The sequence below is a fragment of the Rutidosis leptorrhynchoides genome, chromosome 8 (assembly GCF_046630445.1).
Source record: "Rutidosis leptorrhynchoides isolate AG116_Rl617_1_P2 chromosome 8, CSIRO_AGI_Rlap_v1, whole genome shotgun sequence".
Taxonomy (NCBI): domain Eukaryota; kingdom Viridiplantae; phylum Streptophyta; class Magnoliopsida; order Asterales; family Asteraceae; genus Rutidosis; species Rutidosis leptorrhynchoides.
Window position 1 is genome coordinate 147,478,957 of NC_092340.1, and position 7,303 is coordinate 147,486,259.

The following is a 7,303-nucleotide window of genomic DNA, read 5'->3' on the forward strand; positions in this document are numbered from 1 at the left end:
CGGTAACTTAGTAATAAAATCCATCGTAATTCCTTCCCACTTCCACTCGGGGATCTCGGGTTGTACCAACAGTCCAGACGGTTTTTGATGTTCAGCTTTAACCTTAGCACAGGTCGAACACTTAGCCACATACGTAGCCACATCACCTTTCAAATTTGGCCACCAATACAGCTCCTTAAGATCATGATACATCTTTCCTGAACCAGGATGAATAGAGTACCTAGACTTATGAGCCTCATCCAAAACAAGTTGTCGCAGTTTACCAAACTTCGGAACCCAAAGACGTCCTGCAAAGTACCTAGTACCATCTGCTCGAATCTCAAATTTCTTAGCCATACCTCTTACGTTCTCTTTCACAAAATTCTCTTCCTTTAAGGCTTCTTGTTGTGCCTCAAGAATCTGCCTTGCGAGGTTTGTTCTAATTGTCATATTCAAGGCCCTAAACCTGCGAGGTTCAGCCCTTTCTTTACGACTCAACGCATCAACCACAACATTGGCCTTACTCGGATGATACAAAAGTTCACAATCGTAATCGTTCAACGTCTCAATCCATCTTCGTTGTCTCATGTTCAACTGTTTCTGATCGAGGATATGTTGAAGACTTTTGTGATCTGTGTACACAGTACTCTTGACCCCATACAAGTAATGTCTCCAAATCTTAAGTGCAAAAACAACGGCCCCCAACTCTAAATCATGAGTTGTATAGTTCTGCTCGTGAATCTTCAACTGACGTGATGCGTACGCAATGACTTTCTTTCATTGCATCAAAACACAACCAAAGCCTTGACGCGAAGCATCACAATAAACAACAAAATCATCATTACCCTCAGGTAGTGACAATATCGGAGTGGTAGTCAACTTCTTCGTTAAAATCTGAAAAGCAGTCTCTTGTTCATCCTTCCACTCGTACTTCTTTCCTTTATGCTTTAAAGCAGTTAGAGGTTTTGCAATACGAGAGAAATCTTGAATGAACCTTCGATAGTAACCTGCCAATCCTAGGAACTGACGAATCTGGGTAGGAGTTTTCGGAGTTTCCCACCTTTCAATCGCCTCAATCTTAGCAGGATCAACTTGTATCCCTTGTTTACTAACAATGTGTCCAAGGAATTGAACTTCTCGTAACCAGAATGCACACTTAGAGAACTTCTCGTACAATTCTTCTTTTCTCAACAGATCAAGCACTAACTTCAAATGTTCCTCGTGCTCTTCATCACTCTTCGAATAAATAAGGATGTCGTCGATAAACACAATAACGAACTTTTCCAGATAGGGTCTACACACACGGTTCATGAGCTCCATGAACACAGCAGGTGCATTCGTCAATCCGAACGGTATAACAAGAAACTCAAAGTGACCGTAACGGGTGCGAAAAGCAGTTTTCGAAACATCAGATTCTTTAACACGCAACTGATGATAGCCGGAACGAAGATCGATTTTTGAATAAACAGATGAACCCTGAAGCTGATCGAACAGATCATCAATTCTCAGAAGGGGATAACGGTTTTTAATAGTAAGCTTGTTCAACTCACGATAATCAATGCACAAATGAAAAGAACCATCCTTCTTCTTAACGAACAGAACAGGAGCTCCCCAAGGGGACGAACTAGGACGATAAAACCTTTGTCTAATAACTCATGGAGTTGACTTGACAATTCTTGAAGTTCAGAAGGCGCAAGACGATAAGGAGCACGTGCTACGGGAGCAGCACCGGGAACAAGATCAATTTGAAATTCTACCGCGCATTGCGGCGGAAGGCCAGGTAAATCTTCGGGAAATACCTCGGGAAAATCTCTAACAATATGAACATCTCCGACACTCTTCGTTTCTCTTTCGGAATCAACAACATGGGCTAGAATAGCATGACAGCCTTTGCGAAGAGGTTTCAGAACTTTCAAACAGCTAATAAGATTTAACTGTCGGCACCTCTTATCTCCAAAAACCATCAGCGGCTCTCCAACCACATTAGTAATACGAATAGCTTTATCGTAACACACAATCTCAGCACGATTCGCAGATAACCAATCCATCCCAATAACAACATCAAAACTACCAAGTTCAATCGGTACCAAATCTATCTCAAAATCTCTACCAGCTAAACTAATGTTACACTTATGATGCACAGTCTTAGCAGTGAGTACCTTACCATTAGCTATTTCAACAACATAAGTGTAGTGACCCGAACTTTTCCATGTTTATATATATTAATTGAGATTGATATTTACATGATTAAGTGTTTCCAACATGTTAAGCAATCAAACTTGTTAAGACTTGATTAATTGAAATAGGTTTCATATAGACAATTGACTACCCAAGTTGACCGGTGATTCACGAACGTTAAAACTTGTAAAAACTATATGATGACATATATATGGTTATATATATAGTTAACATGATATTATAATAAGTAAACATATCATTAAGTATATTAACAATGAACTACATATGTAAAAACAAGACTACTAACTTAATGATTTTGAAACGAGACATATATGTAACGATTATCGTTGTAACGACATTTAATGTATATATATCATATTAAGAGATATTCGTACATCATAATATCATGATAATATAATAATTTAAAATCTCTTTTGATATTATAAACATTGGGTTAACAACATTTAACAAGATCGTTAACCTAAAGGTTTCAAAACAACATTTACATGTAACGACTAACGATGACTTAACGACCCAGTTAAAATGTATATACATGTAGTGTTTTAATATGTATTTATACACTTTTGAAAGACTTCAATACACTTATCAAAATACTTCTACTTAACAAAAATGCTTACAATTACATCCTTGTTCAGTTTCATCAACAATTCTACTCGTATGCACCCGTATTCGTACTCGTACAATACACAGCTTTTAGATGTATGTACTATTGGTATATACACTCCAATGATCAGCTCTTAGCAGCCCATGTGAGTCACCTAACACATGTGGGAACCATCATTTGGCAACTAGCATGAAATATCTCATAAAATTACAAAAATATGAGTAATCATTCATGACTTATTTACATGAAAACAAAATTACATATCCTTTATATCTAATCCATACACCAACGACCAAAAACACCTACAAACACTTTCATTCTTCAATTTTCTTCATCTAATTAATCTCTCTCAAGTTCTATCTTCAAGTTCTAAGTGTTCTTCATAAATTCCAAAAGTTCTAGTTTCATAAAATCAAGAATACTTTCAAGTTTGCTAGCTCACTTCCAATCTTGTAAGGTGATCATCCAACCTCAAGAAATCTTTGTTTCTTACAGTAGGTTATCATTCTAATACAAGGTAATAATCATATTCAAACTTTGGTTCAATTTCTATAACTATAACAATCTTATTTCAAGTGATGATCTTACTTGAACTTGTTTTCGTGTCATGATTCTGCTTCAAGAACTTCGAGCCATCCAAGGATCCATTGAAGCTAGATCCACTTTTCTCTTTTCCAGTAGGTTTATCCAAGGAACTTAAGGTAGTAATGATGTTCATAACATCATTCGATTCATACATATAAAACTATCTTATTCGAAGGTTTAAACTTGTAATCACTAGAACATAGTTTAGTTAATTCTAAACTTGTTCGCAAATAAAAGTTAATCCTTCTAACTTGACTTTTAAAATCAACTAAACACATGTTCTATATCTATATGATATGCTAACTTAATGATTTAAAACCTGGAAACACGAAAAACACCGTAAAACCGAATTTACGCCGTCGTAGTAACACCGCGGGCTGTTTTGGGTTAGTTAATTAAAAACTATGATAAACTTTGATTTAAAAGTTGTTATTCTGAGAAAATGATTTTCATTATGAACATGAAACTATATCCAAAAATTATGGTTAAACTCAAAGTGGAAGTATGTTTTCTAAAATGGTCATCTAGACGTCGTTCTTTCGACTGAAATGACTACCTTTACAAAAACGACTTGTAACTTATTTTTTCCGACTATAAACCTATACTTTTTCTGTTTAGATTCATAAAATAGAGTTCAATATGAAACCATAGCAATTTGATTCACTCAAAACGGATTTAAAATGAAGAAGTTATGGGTAAAACAAGATTGGATAATTTTTCTCATTTTAGCTACGTGAAAATTGGTAACAAATCTATTCCAACGATAACTTAATCAACTTGTATTGTATATTATGTAATCTTGAGATACCATAGACACGTATACAATGTTTCGACCTATCATGTCGACACATCTATATATATTTCGGAACAACCATAGACACTCTATATGTGAATGTTGGAGTTAGCTATACAGGGTTGAGGTTGATTCCAAAATATATATAGTTTGAGTTGTGATCAATACTGAGATACGTATACACTGGGTCGTGGATTGATTCAAGATAATATTTATCGATTTATTTCTGTACATCTAACTGTGGACAACTAGTTGTAGTTACTAACGAGGACAGCTGACTTAATAAACTTAAAACATCAAAATATATTAAAAGTGTTGTAAATATATTTTGAACATACTTTGATATATGTATATATTGTTATAGGTTCGTGAATCAACCAGTGGCCAAGTCTTACTTCCCGATGAAGTAAAAATCTGTGAAAGTGAGTTATAGTCCCACTTTTAAAATCTAATATTTTTGGGATGAGAATACATGCAGTTTTTATAAATGATTTACAAAATAGACACAAGTACGTGAAACTACATTCTATGGTTGAATTATCAAAATCGAATATGCCCCTTTTTTATTAAGTCTGGTAATCTAAGAATTAGGGAACAGACACCCTAATTGACGCGAATCCTAAAGATAGATCTATCTGGCCCAACAAGCCCCATCCAAAGTACCGGATGCTTTAGTACTTCGAAATTTATATCATATCCGAAGGGTGTCCCGGAATGATGGGGATATTCTTATATATGCATCTTGTTAATGTCGGTTACCAGGTGTTCACCATATGAATGACTTTTATCTCTATTTATGGGATGTGTATTGAAATATGAAATCTTGTGGTCTATTATTATGATTTGATATATATAGGTTAAACCTATAACTCACCAACATTTTTGTTGACGTTTTAAGCATGTTTATTCTCAGGTGATTATTAAGAGCTTCCGCTGTCGCATACTTAAATAAGGACGAGATTTGGAGTCCATGTTTGTATGATATTGTGTAAAAACTGCATTCAAGAAACTTATTTTGTTGTAACATATTTGTATTGTAAACCATTATGTAATGGTCGTGTGTAAACAGGATATTTTAGATTATCATTATTTGATAATCTACGTAAAGCTTTTTAAACCTTTATTGATGAAATAAAGGTTATGGTTTGTTTTAAAATGAATGCAGTCTTTGAAAAACGTCTCATATAGAGGTCAAAACCTCGCAACGAAATCAATTAATATGGAACGTTTTTTAATCAATAAGAACGGGACATTTCAGTTGGTATCCGAGCGTTGGTCTTAGAGAACCAGAATGTTGCATTAGTGTGTCTTATCGAGTTTGTTAGGATGCATTAGTGAGTCTGGACTTCGACCGTGTTTACTTGAAAAATGATTGCTTAACAAATTTTGTTGGAAACTATATATTTTTAACATGTGAATATTATGTGATATATTAATCTCTTAACGCGTTTGATATTATGTGATAGATGTCTACCTCTAGAACAAGTCTCATTGACTCACCTAATAATAATGAAGAGTCAAATGTAAATTGGAATGATTCGTGGACTGATTCACAAGTTCCCGAAGAGGAACCGGAAGAAGAGTCGGAACCGGAAGAAGAATCGGAACCGGAAGAAGAATCGGAACCGGATGAAGAAATAGAACCGGTGGGGGAAATAATAAAACGGTTAAGTAAAAGAAAATCCTCAACCAACCGACCAAGGTTAATTATGGTCAATGGTGTTTCCGCCAAGGAAGCAAAATATTGGGAGGATTACCAATTCTCCGATGAATTGGATTTCGACGAGAATTCCGATGATGTTATAGAAATTACCCCAACTGAATTTAAAAAGGTAAAAGAAAATAATAAGGGAAAGGGTATAAAAATAGAGAAATCTAATTCCAACCCCGATGAACTTTATATGTATCGTCAACCCCCGAAGTCCTTAAGTTGTAACAATGACCCGGGAACCTCTAAACCACCAGGTTTTTCTAAACCAATGTGGAAAACGACGGTTCGTATTAGGGGAACATCATATATCCCTAGAAACTTGGCAAAACGAACCAAAACCGAAGAAGAAGAAACAAGCGAGTCGGATTAAGATAGTTGTATTCGTGTGGTGCAACATATGTAATATAGTGTGCTTATGCTTTATGATATATGTAAAAATTGCTTGTATGAATAAGTATTTTTTTTATGAATCTAACTCTTGTCTATTTTACAGTATAAAAACACAAAATGGATAGACAACCCAATATTTTAAGAGACCTACCCGGAGACATGATTGATGAAATCTTGTCTAGAGTCGGTCAGAATTCTTCGGCACAACTATTTAAGGCGAGATCAGTTTGTAAGACATTCGAAGAACGTTCCAAGAATGCCTTGGTTTATAAAAGGCTTTCGTTCGAAAGATGGGGGATATCACATTGGGAAATCCATAAGTTACGATGTGTTTACTTTGACGCATATATTGCGGGGAACCCAAATGCTATTTTACGCAATGGGTTAAGAAATTATTTTGACTCAATATATCCGAATATTGGACTTCGTGATTTAGAAAAAGCGGCTAACATGCAACATAAAGAAGCATGTTATGCTTACGGATTAGTAATGTTCGCTTCTCACCAAAGTGATAACAAGAACATCGGGCTACAACTATTAAACAAAACATTTCCACAAGTGACGGAGTCTGTAATTAGGGTAAGAAATGAGGTTTTTAGATTGTTACGGGACTGTTGGACATTACGTAACCCTCGTCCCTTTGACGACGTTACAACACGCTGTCTTATCAACGGCCATAACGATTATGTTCCACAAGACCAAGGATGGGAAGTAATCCTAGTAAAACCAGAATGCATGACTTGTTTCTGGACGTATGAATTACGTGTCTTTATTGCCTTTGCTGTACGACTTGTGCACTAGCTAGAATTATCTTCACAACCATCTTGTATCAAATTTATTGTGTGCTATATTTCATGCTATATGTAAAATAAGCGGTATTGTAAGTTTGTAAAATATTGTGTAAAAGTTTGAACGCGATATATTATTATAATCAGTTTTTCATATACAATTGTAGTAGTTGAATTGTATATTAGCTACTAAGTATGAACTTAACGGGTAAGTACTACCCGAATTTAAACTTATAAAACGCTAATATGAAGAA